This window comes from Pleurodeles waltl, chromosome 5, assembly GCF_031143425.1.
Source record: "Pleurodeles waltl isolate 20211129_DDA chromosome 5, aPleWal1.hap1.20221129, whole genome shotgun sequence".
Classification (NCBI taxonomy): Eukaryota; Metazoa; Chordata; class Amphibia; order Caudata; family Salamandridae; genus Pleurodeles; species Pleurodeles waltl.
The window spans coordinates 1,598,390,699-1,598,407,965 of record NC_090444.1 but is presented as its reverse complement, the minus strand read 5'-3'; the positions used below and the strand labels follow the sequence as shown (position 1 = coordinate 1,598,407,965).

The following is a 17,267-nucleotide window of genomic DNA, read 5'->3' as shown; positions in this document are numbered from 1 at the left end:
CCCTCCGCATGCTCCGCAAGATCTTCCGCTGGATCCCCATTGACACCAGGAAGACCGTCACCCACGCCCTCGTCACCAGCCGCCTGGACTACGGGAACACTCTGTACGCCGGCATCACCACCAAGCTGCAGAGGAAACTTCAACGGATCCAGAACGCCGCAGCACGACTCATCCTGGACATACCTCGCCACCACCACATCTCCGGACACTTGAGAAAACTCCACTGGCTCCCGGTCAACAAGAGGATCACCTTCAGACTCCTCACCCACGCACACAAAGCCCTCTACAACCTCGGACCCAAACTCATCAACTCCCGCGTCTCCTTCTACACCCCTCCGCGCACTCTGCGCTCCACCGGTCAGGCCTTGGCAGCCGTTCCCCGCATCCGCAAAACCACCGCCGGAGGAAAATCCTTCTCTTTTCTGGCAGCGAAGACCTGGAACTCCCTGCCCAGTCACCTTCGCGCCATACCCGAACACCTCCCCTTCAGAAGGCAGCTCAAGACCTGGCTCTTCGAGCACTGACCCCCTCCCCCCCAGCGCCTTGAGACCCTTATGGGTGAGTAGCGCGCTTTATAAATGTGATTGATTGATTGATCTGTTGGATAACGAGACTGGAGCAGCTGTTAGTGCTTTTGAGTTTGAGTGGTAAGGCTGCAGGCCTTAGTGGATGTCGGCTCAAGTTTGGCTGACACTATTAATTGTAAAGTGAGATGGGATCCATTTTGGGGGCCTATGGTTTGACATGGTACAAGATGGACTGAGAGTACACCCTTCCCCAGAAAAGGGTAAGCATATTGCCTGCATTCCTGTGGCTGAGGACCCAGCCACTGAAGCCCAGTGAAAAATATGTTTGCAAGGGGCTGCTGATTTGACTTCCTGAAGTACTGACTTTTGGAAGGTGAAGGGTCACCTTAAGGAAGGCCCAGTCTTTTTTCTTTCTTAATGGCAGTTTAAGTTGGGTTGGTGTCAGCCAGTGCAAAACCTCATACCTCTTTGTGCCTTAGTTGTGGGTATACACTACCCTGCTGTTAGGGGCATCACCACACAACACTTGAAAAGGTTACTTGAAAGCAGCAATGGATGCTGGAGTATGAAAGCAGTAGTGATACAAAATTCTCTGTTGTGGTCAAAAAGTATTGCACACAAAGGCACAGTTGGTAAAACTGGACCGTGTAAAACAGAAAGAAAGTCACAGATTAAGTTGTCCGCCATGATGTGAACCGGAAATAGCACACTGCGAACTGAGATAATAAGATCATCACTTCATCAAGGAAACGTAAACACATTTTAAATTTTTTAAAAAACATTACAATTTGGGCCGGATTTGCTTGTTTATATCTGTATGCTAGTTTAAAAAAAAAGATACAAGCTGAATTTCTGATCCAGTGACCTGGTCCCGGGGCAATTATTGCCCAATTCTGCTTAAAAGCATGACTGCTCCCATTCAGGCGAGTTATTTTATGTGTTTTTATGAGCACCTGGAAGCTGAAAGATTTAGCTTCTTAGTATTTCCACATTGAGTTAAATGTGCTATTAAAACACAGTAAATCAAAAGAGTAGCTCTGTCTGGATAACAGGTTAAAAAAAAGTTCACATCATGTAGGTTTGTTTCCTGCATCTCACATGCACAGTGCCATGTCCACTTGTTCCTTACACCTCACAAACCCAGTCTCGTGTACCTGCTTCTCACGTGCAGCATCATGTGGGTTCCCTTCCTTTACCCCACATAATCAGTGGTATACATTCCCTGCGCCTCACATAAAGAGCTCCGCCTCAATGGTCTGCAATTACACCTCAAGTGTTTAGATCTTGTCTCTTTTTGTTTCCAGCACCTCATGTGCGGAGTGGCATGTCTGCCTATTCTTTGCACCTGAAATTACAGCAGGCTGATGCAGTGCATCTCAATTGCACACTATGTATGTCCCTGCACCTCACAAGCCCAGTTCCAAGTTTGCATTTCCCTCTGCCACTTTCCTAGTTCATGTCTGAGGCTGCTACCCACACATCAAATATAAGGCTCTCTGTCCCTTGCTAAGTCTAGTTTATAGGAATCGCAGCTGTTTGTCCCACCAGTCTCTGCACTGCACACGCACAAATCAATATGGCTCCCACTGGCACCTCACTAGTAAAAGCCGCAGTATCAGACACCCTCAGCCCTGCGCACAATATCCCATATGTACAGCCCCATATGGCCCGGTATCTCTGAGGCCTCCCCCACCCCTCCCCTCCCAAAGTTAGCCCAACTCATCCAAGCTTGCTTTAAACCCAGCCACACTTTCTTTTTGGATTTAGGGAGTCATGAACCCCAGGCCGTATTTTTATTGTCCACAACACACTAAATCACAATAATTAAAATATACACAATAACCACATCACATTTACATACTATTTACAATGTTTCCGATTGATGGCTAGCCTTAACAGAGTACGCTAATACATCCAAATTCCTAACACTGACTAAAACAGTTCATTCCTGTGTACCCCAGTGATGGTGGTTGTGAATGAGATCATGACTGTTTGGCTAGTACCCCCAGTCCCTACCCTTCTTCCCGCTATGAGTTCTAGGGTTAGGATCTCCATAAGGGGGTTCATATCCCTTCCCAAACCATCTAATGGGTACACACTGAGGAGGGGGCCTGCATGCCCGCCAGGTTACCTATTTTGGGCGCCCCCACCACCCTCACACTCCACTCCCAAGGGCCAGTGCTCACTTCAAGCCTTTAGCGCATGCTCTCAACCCCCCGCACCCTTGGATGTCGTCCTCACTTCCCAGCCAGCACCCCTTGGAGGGTCCAATTAGCTTGCCATCCTGTTCCTGTCAGTAGCAGCTCACGGGCAGCGAAAGGGGTGGGGCGGAGGCACTCGGGGATGGGGGAGCGGCAGAAAAATGTAATAAATTTGTTTTAAAAAAAAAGATAATAATAATACTTACCTCTTCGGCGCTGTCCTGCGCCGCACTCCTCCGTCCCTCGTTGTTGCTGCAGGCACTGGCTCCCAGCCTGCCTAGTGGCCAATCCTGAGGCTGCCCAAAGCAGTGTCAGGATTGGCTGGGAGCACCCAGCCAGAGTGCTCCCAGGCAGACTGGAAGCCTATGCAGGCTCTCTCCAGCACGGCAACTGTGTTGCCAGGCTGGAGACAGCCTATAGCGCATGTGTGTTTGGTCGGCCCGAGACGGCCGGCCAAACACTCATGCACTCTGAGGGGGAGTGCTGAGCACTCCCACTCAGTGCAAGTCACTCCCTTGGCCCCACCCCTTTTAAAGAAAACAATAATAAATATTGTTCATTATTGTTTTCTTTCAAAGGTTTTGCAGCTGCCGTCGCTGGCGGGGAGGGGGGTGCACGCTCCTCCACCAATACGGAGGAGCCGCCACTGGTTCATGTAAGAAAAAGGTACCTATTTGTATTCCTTCAGGGGGTCCTTGGCGCTTTAAACCCGGTCGGTGAGCAAAAGACGCGAACACCGACTGCAGCGCCTTTTGAAGGCGGGGCCCCTGTCGTCATTGCTGTGTGCGGCCCTGGAAGCACAAAAGTGCATCTGAGGCTACGCAGTCCAAACAGCCAATCGGCTGCAACGTTGTATCAGGGTGGGGGCCGGGGCACCAGTCACCCACCCCTTCCAGCGGTGCCGCCATAATGGGGGGCCTGATAGGGTGGCCCCATGCAATTTCAAGCACATCTCTGTGTTTAAGAACACAGCGCCATCGGTCAACCATGCATAAGTATTAGTCCCACTGTGCAGCTAGAGAGGAACATTTCTTAACCACCCATATCCCTGGGACCACCAGGCCCAGGACTTCCTTTAAGACCAACCAGCAGGCAGCATTTGCTGCAGATACAATGGGGAAGGTTGCTTAGAAGTCACTGGCATTTCAACCGCTGAGATACCATTTACACGGTACCATGCCAGGTGTTGGAGAGGCACTTCTTTCAGTAGAATAAGGAAATATATATCTACCAATTGGCAATGGTCAGTTCATGTAGAATCAATGCATTTCTGTCAGGTCTTTAAAAATGACTTTAACAAGATCAGCACAATAGTGATTGACTTTAAGAACAATTTATGTTCTTCATTTGTAAACTACTGAATATATGGACACTTTGCCCAGCACACACCACAGTATCTTCTAAGCATTGAGATTCACTTCTGGTGGGGGATAAATCTGTTCATGAATTATATTCAACGTACATTCGATACTGAATGTATACCTACTCAAATTTGAATAGGGAATATTCTATGACTGGCTCAGTATTTACAGCTGTGCTGATGAAATTATTTTATGAACAGCCATATGTTGGATTCCCCAGTATTTATGAACCTAATGTAAATGTGGCTCAAGTATTTTTGACCATTACATCCTATACTAAGTAGGCCTATAGGGCCACAGTGTAGTTGATTTTATGGCAACTAAATGCCGCACCAGCCTAAATTGAGCTGAGCGGAGTCCACAGTTAGTTGACTCGCGAACAGATTAATGTACTCTGCTACAATACTAAGATGTGTTTCCTGATTTTGAGTATAAACTGTCTTGACTGCCATTACTACTCCCATAAACCTTTTCACATGTCTGATACTGCAGCACTGATGCTTATCAGTATCCCTTTTCTTAATTAACTGCTTTCTATTTTCAAGAATAAAATCCAGAAACAGGATTTTCTTTTTGAAAATAAAAACATTAATGCTCTCCTCACCATGAGAGTCTTCTCCCATTGCAACGGGACCATTGTTTTGCATTTTACTGTCCCTTACTGCAAGGGTTTGCCTGGTGGTAACTGACAGTAAAAAAACTTGATATGCCTGCCCATCCTGATTGGCCAAGTGGACATACAGCTATTTCCCAGACAGCCCAAAATCTTTCAGCTGATTGGAAAGGTTTGGCTACGACGATGACAGAGCAGTCACTGCCATAGCCAAACCTCAGGTCTGCCACATATAAATTTGGTGGGTGCACCTCTGGTTCATTTACACCATGGGTACTAACAAACTTTTTGGCGGGGGCCAAAATTACAATTTAGTTTGTGGTCGATGGCCGCACCAATGGGCCAGTGGGGGGGTGAAGAGGTGAAGGCAACAGAGCAGGGCTACTGATGTAAAAAAACTATACCAGACAATGCTGTACTTTGAAGCCAGATGTAAGTCAAAAGCTAGATATTTTGACAATACATTTTTCTTATACAAAAGCATTCTTAAGAGGCATTGCATGGTAATCCTCGCTAAGCCGATATTCAGCACAGGTTTGACTGAGACCAAAAAATAGGTACGTCAAAGAAAGATATACTAAGAACTTTTTTTACACTTCATGTCTCCTATTAGTGTCCTGTAATCTGGTACTATGTCTGAAACTGCAAGCCTTAAGAGTTGATCCAGATATAAGTCTGTTAGCTTATTTCTAAGTTTACTCTTCAACAATCCCATTGTGGAAAACAAACTTTCACAAACATATGTTGACCCAAACATACAAATTACTTTCTGGGCCACTGTAAAAAGAACAGGAAATTTGTCAGAAAGCACAATGATCCAGAATTCTTCTGGTGCCTGCCTCAAAAAAGATGCTTTGAGAGCTACCGCTTTCGTGGGACTCGAGGTGGAAAATACTATACATGAATATCATAGGAAAGATGTAGTGCTTGAGAATCGCACAGAAGCAGAAGCACAGGTATACATATCTCTTCACACTTCACATACATGAAGGCACACATATAAGCACATCAGGGGCACGCACACTCAAACACAATTACACACACACAGAGAAGTCACGCTTGTTGACGCGCAACCTGATACATGAAACTGGCAGCTTAACCCATTAGAACCCCAGCAGTTGCTGTGCACTTCAACCACCATTACTACCGTTAGGCTTCAGTTTCTAAGAATGCAAATGAATAAAAATTAGGCAGACTAGAATTACGATCAGTGCTTAATTTGTGTTGGTTGTTTCCAGTGCGGAGCATCAGCACTTATTTTTGAGGGCCGGCATTTATTTCTCTGCCTCAAGCATTTATTGCTAGCACAACACACATATGGGAAAGACGGAGGAAGAGAAAAATGAAAAAGCGTCACAAAAGGAGAAAGCAGAAAGCTGCAAAAGTGAGCTGAAGGGGGCAAGGAGTGGCTTTATATGGATTGAAGAGGCCTGAGATGGCTTCAGGATTACACTGCCTCAATATTCCGTGTTCACACATTTAATTGAAGCAGCTGCATTGTTTAAGAGGAGCGATTTGGGAACCAGCACATTTTTATTCACAAATTAAGCATTGATTACGATACACCCCCCGATCAACCCTCCCTGGACCCCCAAGCCCCCAACCATCCCCCGAACCCATGTTCATCCATAGGGAAGCAGATCATGGGGATTACCTTTAAATCAGGGAGAGTGAAGAGACATTGATGCAGGTGGTGACAGTAGTGGGAATCTTCCAAAAGACCTTTTAAAAGTCAACTGACTTTTAAAGGGTCTTTCGGTCCCACTATGTCAACCATGTGCCATCCCCCTGGCTCTGGCTCAAGGGCAGGAAACACAGAAGAGGGCCTCTGGAATGGGAGGCATGCGCAGCACAGCTGCCATCGCCCATGCTCCAGCGGCCCTTTTTGTGTTTACCAACAGGACGTAGTTGTAGACTCGTAGAGTTTACGTTTAGGAAAAAAGGTCTGCGGGCCTACACAGAAGGTTTGCCAGGCCGCTGGCAGCCTACAGGCCATAATATGAGTACCACGGATTTACACCATATTTCTACGAATAATGGTATAAAACTAAAAAAATAAATACAATGAATACGATAAAAATATTTATTTAATTATATGTTTTCCATGATTTGGTTTGGGCTTAGTTGTAGCCTCCTAAGGAGTCCTTCTTCCCTTTATATTTGGGTCCTGCTGCTTCTTGAAGGCACTTCATCATGGAACACAGGAAGCGAGCAGCTAAGTGGCATCATTGCTCTAGTGCCTATCAGGATGGGTGTAAGCGCCACAGGTCTACAGATTCTCTTCCTGGGTCATCCCAGGGTATGGGTCTCAGATGAGCAATTCCAGGTGTTGCTGTCCTTCCTCTCAGGTGTTTTTGCAGTCCAAAGACATGGGTGGCTCTTGCTACTCTACCTCTTTTTCTACTTCATCTGTTTCTTCTTTGCTGGTGTCTTCTCCCTCTTCCTGGCCTTCTCCAGAGTATGATGAGGACATTGCGTCTCTGGTGGCTGAGGCTGTGCCCCGGTCTATGTTCCTGCAGAAGTCTGATCTGTTGGCGCTGTTCAGGTATCTTGGGGTGAACCTCAGTATCTCTATGGAGGATGACATTCCTGGTTCAAGCTCGGGCCTTTTTCAGCAGTTTCATTCCTGTCCTCCCACTTGTTTGGCTGTCAACAGAGAGGTGTTGGATCTTCTCCTTCGTGAGTGGCGAGATCCGAAAAAGGCTGATCTCCTTAATTTTTGTTGTGCCTTTATCCTCTGGCCAAGGGTGATCTTGAGTTCCCTTCCTCCCTGAAAATTAGTCCCTTACTGTCTCACCTGGCTGGCCATCCTTCTATTATGTGGGAAGATGTCCCTCTGTCATATTTTGTTGATCGTTGGGTGCAGGCCTCTTTGAAGAAATGTTTTTCCGGTTTAAACCTTGCCCTTCGGGCTGCCATTTATGCTGTTTATGTCTCCCAGTCTCTGGTTAAAGATTTCCATTCGTTGACAGAGGCAATCCTGAAAGGAGTTGAATGCTCCTCTCTTTTTAATTCCATGGAGACTCAGGCTAAAGTCCTAGTGGATGTTTTCTGTGATATCTTAAAAGCCTCTGCTTCGGCCATGGCCTCTTCCGTTTCTGCCCATCGACATGTCTTTCTCTGGGATTGGACTGTGGACTCTGCTAAGAAGTCTAGACTGTTACACATGCCTTTAAATGGCAGCCGTCGTTTTGTTGAGGATCTGGAACAGATGCTCCACAAAGCCTTTAAGAATCAGAAGCATGCCCAGGTTTTTCGTTCTTGCCTGCCCCCCTCTAGGAAGGTTCCTCCTAAGAAGCGCACACAGGGTTTCTGTGGGAAGTTTCAGTCCAGGCCACAGAAGTTTGCCTTCTTTCCTGCTCACTCCTTTTTTAAGCCTCAGTCTCCCCCTGCTCCTAAAGATGGGAAGCGTTCCTGACTATTCCTCCATCCCGGTGGTGGGTCATCTAGCCTTTTTGCTTCCCACCTGGCAAAGGCATGTTTCGGATACCTGGGTTCTACAGATCATTTCAGATGGTTACTCCTTCACCTTTTTTTCCAGGCCTCCCCCTACAGGCACTGTAGACTCTTTGGCCTCCTGCTTTGATCCTCCTGTGCTGTCCCAAGAGATTGTGGACCCCATCAAAAAGAGGGCTGTGGAACCTGTGCCGGTGGGGCAGCGAGGGAAGGAGTGCTACTCTCCAGTCTTCCTAGTCCCGAATCCTGCAGGGAACATCAGGCTTATTTTTAATCTCAGATATTTAAACCAGTTTTTGTGGAAACCTCACTTCAAGATGGACACTCTACAGCACATTAATCCCTTTATTCACCTGGGCGAATGGCTGACCTCCTTGGACTTGAAGGATGCTTACCTCCCCATTCCCATTGCTCTGTCCCATCAGAGTGTACGTCTGCTGTTGTGTGGGGGGTGTCCACTGGCAGTTCCGAGTGCTCCCCTTCAGCCTGGCTACCTCTCCTCGCGTGTTCACCAAGGTGATGGCCCCTCTGGTAGCTTATCTTCATGGTCTAGAGGTGATGATTAATCCCGACCTTGACGATTGGCTTTTCCATAATCCTCTTCTGTTTTGGTTTGTCTGAACTTCCTTTGGGTTCCAGTCTCCTTAAGAGTTTTTCTTTACTGAACCTCAGATTTGCTATGTCGTTCCTCCCTGGGACTTGCCTCTGGTTCTCAGGGCTCTTCAATCTCCTCCTTTTGTGCCTTTGGACACTGTTGATTTGAAGTTTCATTCTTTCAAAACGTTTTTCTGGTGGCCATCACTTCGGCCCGGAGGTTGGGTGAGCTGGGGTCTTTGTCAATCCGGCCTTCCTATTTACAAGTGTTTTCTGACCGGCTGGTTCTTCACTTGGGTCCGACCTTCCTCCCCAGAGTTGACTACTCCTTTCACCATCACCAGGAGATAATGTTGCCTTCTTTTTTTCTAGATCCTGCTACTCCCGAGGTGGTTGCCTTGCACAGTTTTGATGTACTGCAGGCTGTGTCCATCTATCTCTCTCGCACCAGGGGTTTTCGTCAATGTAAGACCCACTAAGTGAACTTTGGTGTGCTTTATCATGGCCTGAAAGCTTTTGCACCCACTTTGAGTCGCTGGATTCGCTCTTTGATTTCCTTGGCTGATGCCTCTCAATGTCTGTTTACCGGATGGTGTGCAGAGTCGTACTACATAGGGCATGGCGGCTTCCTGGGTGGAGGCTCAGGGGGCTTCTTTGTTAGACATTTTCCAGGCTGCTTCTTGGGCTACTCCCTCTACCTTTGTGTCCCCATTCCAGGTTAGATGTTAGAGAATCCTTATCCTTTGGGCCTACAGTTTTAGCTTCTGTTACTCATTGATCATCTTGGTCTCCTGTATGATGCCTTCTGGTTTGCAATAAATGTTTCAGCAGTATCCAGAGTCTGTGGCATCTGTTTTGTGGGGATCAGGTTGTTTTGAGTTTGCTTTGGTATATCCTCATATGTGTAAGTATTGGGACGAGAAATAGGATTGAGGAGGTAATGATTTAATTACTTACCGGTATTCCTTATTACTCCTACTAACCTGTTTCTCGTACCAAAACCTACGTCCCACCCTTCCCCTTCCTTCCCGGATCACAATCTGTTCCCTTGGTTTCTTGGCCTCGGGAATGTGCAGGATGTCTTCTGGGCTCCATTTCCCTTTATACCCAGATATAATAAAGGGTGATTGGAGACGGGGGCATAAGCAGGGCTTGGCAAAATCTTTTGATTGGTTAGAGCTAGGGCACGTGGGTCTGAGCAGAGGTGGAACACCTCATATGTGTAAGTATTGGGACAAGAAAAAGGTTATTCATAGTAATAAGGTTTACCGGTAAGTAATGAAATCATTACATTCTGCTCCATGTCAGAAAAAAACATAACAAGACACAGTACCTTTGTACACTTATAATCACACTGTGTAGATTAATCCTCAAACCATTTGAGAAATGCACAATCCCTCATTTATTTTTCTGCACAGGCTTTCCTCTCCATGAGGGCCACTGAAGTCTCACATCCCCTACTTTAGTTGTAGCATACTTCACACCTGATCATTTGTTAATGATACAATAGTGCTTTCCACTTCAGTGAAAAGCCATTCCCTTTTCTTACCAGAGTGCTGACCAGTCACATCTTTCCATCTTTAATGCCATTCTTTAAATCACAACTTTTCATGAGTTCCTTTTGAATAATTTCAACTCTTTACATTAATTAACTTTCTCTGCTCTGCCTGCACATTTTCCTTCCCACTCATCTGCAGAGAGAACAGTGTCATCACTCGCTACCATTTAATGAAACAATTGGAGTAATTTCTTCACTGGAATATGATTCCTATTGCACATTCCATCCCAGCTTATCGGGCAGGTGGCGGTCAGGGGGAGCCCTTAGATTTAGGCTGCAGGTGTTGCTGTGGAGTCCGACTAGGATCAGCCCACGATGGACTCTGGGTCAGAAGTGCTGGGGGACCTTCACTGAAATGGTGGGCCACATGGATTCAGGCCGTGGTCGTCGGGTGCAAAGGTGGTTCCAGGAAGCAATTTAGCAGTTTCCTAGCAGACTTCTTTCTTCTTTGGAGAGGTTCAATTGGACCGGTTCACTGTCCACAGGATTCTTGTTCTTTATTGAAGGTAGGCAGTCCTCTCAAGGCTTTGGAGGTCACTGGGCTGCAGGACAGTTGTCTTCTGTGTTGGAAGCTGGCCTGGTGTGGTGAGCACTTATGGTGTTATCTTATACCAGGTCCAGGTATCCCCTATTAGTGAGGTGTAGACCGTGTCTAGGAAGCCAGGGCTCTCTAGAGGTAGCGGTGGATGAGCAGCCAAGACGTATCTAGGAGACATGCAAAGCTTAAGCAATACCACTACAGCCACACTGCACTTGCACAGACAAAAGAACCAAACATTGTTACATAAAAGTACTTTATTATAGTAACAGAAATACTAGAATACTGAATAGGCAATACTTCAATAGGAGGTAAGTAAACACACTATTATGTGCACATTAGAAGTCAGTGATTAGCATAGAAAGCAACAGAAAATAGTATAAACCATAGTTAATAATGAAGGCGAAGGGGGAGACCAAACCATATACTAAGTAAGTGGAATGTGAAAGGCAGTTCCCCACCCAAGGAAGTGGAATCAGTAGAGGGGAGCTGGAGGAACTAGGAACCCCAAAAGATATGCACCAGGGTGCCCCCAAACAACCAAGAGAGAAGATGTAAATACCAGTTTTTTCCCCCAAACCCACAGGAGAAATTTGAAAAAAGGACTGTGTAAAACCCAGACAAGACTGGAAGAAACCAAAGGCGGATCCTGACAGAAGAGGACCTGTAAAAGAAAGGGAACAAGTCCAGTTCGATTTGGAGTATTCGGCTGTGGCAGGAGCCACTACCCACCCATCTGTGTATGCAGGACCAGGTCAACAGTGGTTGAAGAAAGTGAGCAGTGCAACACAGAAGCAGAAGAGGAGTTCCATAAGTAATACAAATGATGTCCCACGTCGGCGGTCTTGATGCAGTCAGTCGGTAGTGCTGGAAAACCACTAACAAGCCTTGAAAAATGCAAGAGTCGGAGAAGAGGTTTTGCAAGGCTGGAGATGTCCAGCAAGGCCTAGGGGACTCGAACCAAGGAAGGGAGTCTGAGATGATCCTCAGCAGCCTGTAGGAGGCAGCCCCCACTGGCGACCCACAGGTAGCGGGCACAGGAGTCACAGTGAGGTTTACTCAGTACATCTGAAGAGGAGTCCCACGTCACTGGAGCAGCAGGCAGGAGACTATGCTTTGAAGAGAAGAGTGCTGGGGACAGGGGCTACACAAAGCCTGAAGATCCCTTGGTGGAGGAACAAACAAGCCTTGGTAGCTTCAAGAGTTACAGTGCACAGGGGTACTGTCCTGCAAGGAGAGGCAAGGGCTTACCAACTCTCAAGTTGGACAGCTGGTAAAGGGGAGCAAGGGGACCACTCCATACCACCACCTGTGATGCAGAATCCACGCAGTTCTGGAGGAGAGAGGATCCACACAGCCAGTCATCATTGCAGTTGGCACCTGCAGATGCAAGGGAGTGGCTCCTTCACTCCAAGGGCGATTCCTTTTTTACTTCTTGTGCAGGCTGAAGACTCGTCACCCTCAGAGGATGCACAGCCAAGGAAATGTTGCAGTTGCTGGAAGGAGCAGGAGAAATGATGCTGCAGAGCAGAGTCACCACTGGAGTTGCAGATTGTTGGTTCCTGGAGGGTCCAGTTGAAGTACCGGTGACCAGGAGGATGAAGTAAACGATACAGAGGAGTCCTACTGGAATCTTGCATGTAGAATCTGAGGACCCACACAAAGGTATTGGCTCCCTCTGCCAAAGGAAGTCATTTATTCTGCCATCCTCTGCTTGAGCTGGTCAAGCACCAGGAGGGCATAAACATGTCTGATGGGTAGCAGCAGCACAGGTGCCCGTAAAGCCCCAGAAGACTGGTAGGAGCAATGCTGGGGATCCTCTAAGGAGCCCCCAGAGTGTATGGAATCATACAACCAATACTGGCAACAGTATTGGGATTATGATTCAGACATGTTAGATATCAAACATGCACAGGTTTGGACTTACCATTATGTACCTGGACACAGGTAGTGAGTAACCTGTGTCCAGTACACAGGTAAAATGGCTTCCCCTCACTTACAAAGTTGAGGGAAAAGGATCTGGAGTTCCTAGAGGCAACTCTGCTCATGCAGGGGTGTCCTCACACACAGTTAACTGCACCCGGCCCTCTGGGCTAGGAGGGCCTGCTATAGGGGTGACTTACAGTGACCTGGTGCAGTGACCTGTAGTGAAAGGGAGCATGCACCTTTTCACGCAGTCTGCAATGGAAGGCCTGCAGACACATTTTGCATGGGCTCCCATGCGAGGCTCAATACATGCTGCAGCTCATGGGTATCCCCTGGTGCCCCAATTTCTTAGATAACTGAGTAGCATATACTAGGCACTTATATGGGGGCACCAGTATGCCAATTGTGGGGTGTCATAAGTCCTAAGTAACCAAATTTAGAGGGAGAGAGCACAGTCACTGGGGCCCTAGTTAGCAGAATCCAAGTGAACAGTCAAAAACATACTGACAGGAAGCAAAAAGTGGGTGTAAATGCCAAAAGCAGGGTACATTGCTACAGCACACACCTGGCTCCCAAGATAACAGCACAGGCTTCAGGCGGGACGTCGAAAGTTGTCAACTGCTGCTGCTCAATCTCCATGCAAGAAGGTGGAGACTGGACAGGTTTGGGTGGAGAACCCTACCCTGCTGCTTCAACAGAAGATTTCCCTATGAGTCTGAGTGGAGGGTCAATGGACATGCTCAGAAGCTTGGGATACCATACTCTCTGTGAACAGTGCAAGCCACAAAAATGACTTGGGCCTGGGCATTCCTGATCTTCTTGAGACCTCTGGGCAGAAGTGGTATTGGTGGGAAGGCATACAGGATGCCTGAGTTCCAACTGAGACAAAAAGCGTTGCCAAGCGAGTGCCGCCATGGAAATTCCTTCACACAAAAAAGCGCACATTGCACATTCTCTGTGAAGGCAAACAGATCTAACCAAGGCTCTCCCCACTGGTGAAAGAGGCCTTGCGCCATCTCCAGATGGAGACTCTATTTGTGATAGACCACGCATTGATGGCTGAGTTCATCTGCCTGGCAATCAGAGAGCCCACCAGAGGTTGAACCACCAGGGATATGCCCTGAGCCACATTCGGAGACACAGGGCCTCTTCACAAAGGGCCTACGACCCCACCCCTCCCTGCTTGTTGCAGGACCACATGGTGGTGGTGTCGTCTATGAACACCTGCACCGCTTTCCCCTGGAGAGACGGAAGTAGTGATTTCAATGCAAGCTTGATTGCCCTGAGCTTCAGAAGAGTGATGTAAAGCCTGGACTCCTCCAGAGACCCGATGTTTCTGCGTCTCCCATGTGGCCGCCCCATTCCAGAAGTGACGCATCTGTCGCCACTTTCTGATCTGCTTGGGGAAGGGAGAGGGATCTGCTTCTGACCCAATCTTGGTTCATTAGCCAACACTGCAGATCTTGTGACATTCCTTCCATGATCTTGATTATGTCTGAGAGATTCCCCTGATGCTGTGCCCACTGAAATTTCAGGTCGACTGCAGAGCCCGCATACTCCCTCTGGCATGTGTGACCAGCAGGATGCAGGAGGCCATGACATCCAGCAGCCTCAGTGATTCTCACCGAACCCAGGATAGAGGCCGAAACATCGGTATCACAGCCTGAATATCCTGGACTTGTCACTCTGGAGGATAGGACCAAAACTGTACTGAGTCCAGAACAACTTGGACAGGGGTGGCTCCGGCTCCTGGAAACTCAGGAAGGCAGGGAGCAGACCCAGAAGCAAGCTCTGAGGATGGAGGCCTAGAAGAAGGACACTCCTTCCACGTCGCTTTGTCCAAGTGACGGGGGAAGTTGAAGAATGCTGGTTCTTCCTCGACTTCTTGTGACCCGAATGTCCAGGGGACTTGGAGTGGGATGAAAATGAGTGGCTATGGCTCTGCGAGGAGTCTCAGAACCTTCCTCTCAAGCCGGAGGGATGCAGACCCGAGTACAAGGCCACAATGAGCTTTAGGGACTGCTCCCTCAAAGCTTTCGAGTTCATGGTCCCGCACTCAGAGCATGACTGAGTTGTGCTCCAGACACCACAAGCACATAAGGTGCAGATCCGTCACAGACATCATGCGGTGACTGGAGTCACACGGCTTGAATCTGGTCTTACGGGAAGACATCTCGACACACCAAGTAAAATCTTTCACTAAAGGGTCGAAAAGTCAGTCAAAAAGTGACTGAGGGTACCTCTTCTCCAGATCTACGTGTAGGCTGGAGCAGAAAGAAAAGAACGGATATCAGCACACCGGAGTGGCGCCTATATATGACTGCAATGTCATCACGGCGAGCACAATGCCAACGATACAGAGTCGATTGATGCCACCTGAGGCCGCACAAGGGTACTGTTCGAATGGGGATAATTCTAAGGTAAGGAATCTGCTACTAGAAGTCTCTCTCAGATACGGCTGCACTGTTCACTTACTATGTCTGAGAATCAACAGACATAGCAGGGGCATATCTGCTCCTGCAGGTATGCAGTCACGCGTAATATAATGCACCTTGCCGTTGGGGCTGGGAGGCATGCCAGAGGAGTGACTTACATATATTGCATGCAGGGGACAGAACACACAGGCTGTGTGCTAAGTTGAGTTTTCATTTTAGGTCTGTACCAAGACATGCAGCCTGCAAAGGCAGAATTGTGTGAAATTAGTGAGAGGGTCCCTGAGGGTGGCACAATCTGTGCTCCATCCCCCAGGGGCCTTCTTTTAGGACTCCATGCCCTAGGTATCAGGGGTACTATTTAGTAGGGGCTTACAGTGACAATTAATGGTTTGCCAATGAGGAAAAACGACTGTGCAGTTTTAGGGAAAGAGGTTTGGCAGTGGTGGCCTGTTTAGCAGAGACCCAGTGCACTTTCAGATGAAATTGCACCATAAACCAGGCAAGAATGTTTGTGTGGGGGGGGGGTAACTATGTCAAAAGAGGCACTTTCTTACAATGTGTTAAAAGTGACTGAAGGGCAACTGACACTTGATCCTTTACTCAGCCTGCTGGCTGGTTCAGGACGCACAAAATACACTTCCTCAGCAAGCTGATTTGGCCATTGCCCTTTTTAAGCAACTGATTATTATGTCCTGGAAGGCAGCGCTACCAGCACGACTGACTGCTGGCTCCAGGTTGTGCTGCGATGGGCGACTGCAGAGGCCGAAGCAATGGCCCAGGATGAGGGGTGCGCTGCCTCCCTATGGGATACTTACATACTTTAGGGTGCAGGACAGATTAGGTGCTCCCCCCCCCCGAGTGCGGACATGGCCCTGGATGCTCCTTTTCCCACCATGGTATCCGGCTGATGGGAGGCCTGGGCACCATCTCCGGGCCCCCATTGGCGTGACACACTGCTGCCCACCCCGTTCATGGGGTACACCTAGGCCCCTAGAGTTTCCGAGGACACGCAAAATGAGGAACACATTTGTATGTGAAGACAGGGCATCAAACCCCCCAATGCTTCCCTCCGCCTCCCCATGGACCATTACCTCTTTATATCACGCAATTCACCACATTGAGATCTTGCCACCACCCCCCAGGGTCCCATTTTTCCTACAGCCTGGTTGTTATATTAGGTAATTTGTGTTATCGCTATAAAGTTAGAGATGTCTGGAAGGCAATAATCCAGAGAATGTATTGCACTGACTCAAAACCACAACACAGGAGATACTATCAGACCAAGTAATGTGGTATACATGTGCACTATGTGCTTTTCCATATTGTTTCATAATCTGCGGTTATTTTTTTGTGATTCTAATGCTGACACATGTGATGACATGACTTTACTCATGGTTGAGACCCTGAATCACTCGTGTGACCACTTGATAAAATGCCAAGAAAGATACAGTTTAAAAAAGACAACACATTGTAAAAAGTGTTGGAGATTAAAAGGGGTTAAATTTACTCTTCCCATTCTTACCTAAGCAAATTTGGGAAGATCGTTGACATTATAGAAGTTAAATGTACTATTGGCACTCAAATCTAAACTACTTTGAAAAACGTGTGTATGGGTCAGCAGATCGCCACACTCATAATGAGGCCCTGTATTCTTGCAATCCTCCAGCTGACAATATTTTTGACATTACACTATTCCTGTGATTATATTCCTGTAACTCAATACTAAACATTTGGGGCAAACACTGTTTTCCCTTATCATCTATCTCCCTTTGCTTTTGGATATTGTGTCCCACATCTGTATCTCCCTCTATCCAACCCCTTAGTATCGTCCATGTCTGTATTGCCATTTGCCCGTATACCCCCTTCAGTGTTTCTCATCCAGTGGTTACTCAAGGGTGTCCATTTCTCTTGCATGTGTCTCTGCCTCTTTCAGTGGCTACCACGGTCTGTGAATCCCCACTTCTCTGTAACCTACATGTCCTCCTACATATAATTCCACATGTCCATGTTCCACTTGTATCTTCCAATGTCTGTATTTCTCTACATCTGTGAATCCTC

At 47.5% G+C, this 17,267-nt stretch overlaps 1 protein-coding gene across 2 annotated transcripts in view; it reads right to left on the bottom strand.

The window, feature by feature from the left end:
• The window catches only part of HPCAL1 (hippocalcin like 1), a 1,255,899-nt gene that overhangs the window by 921,243 nt on the left and 317,389 nt on the right, over window positions 1–17,267 (bottom strand). The window lies entirely within an intron of this gene.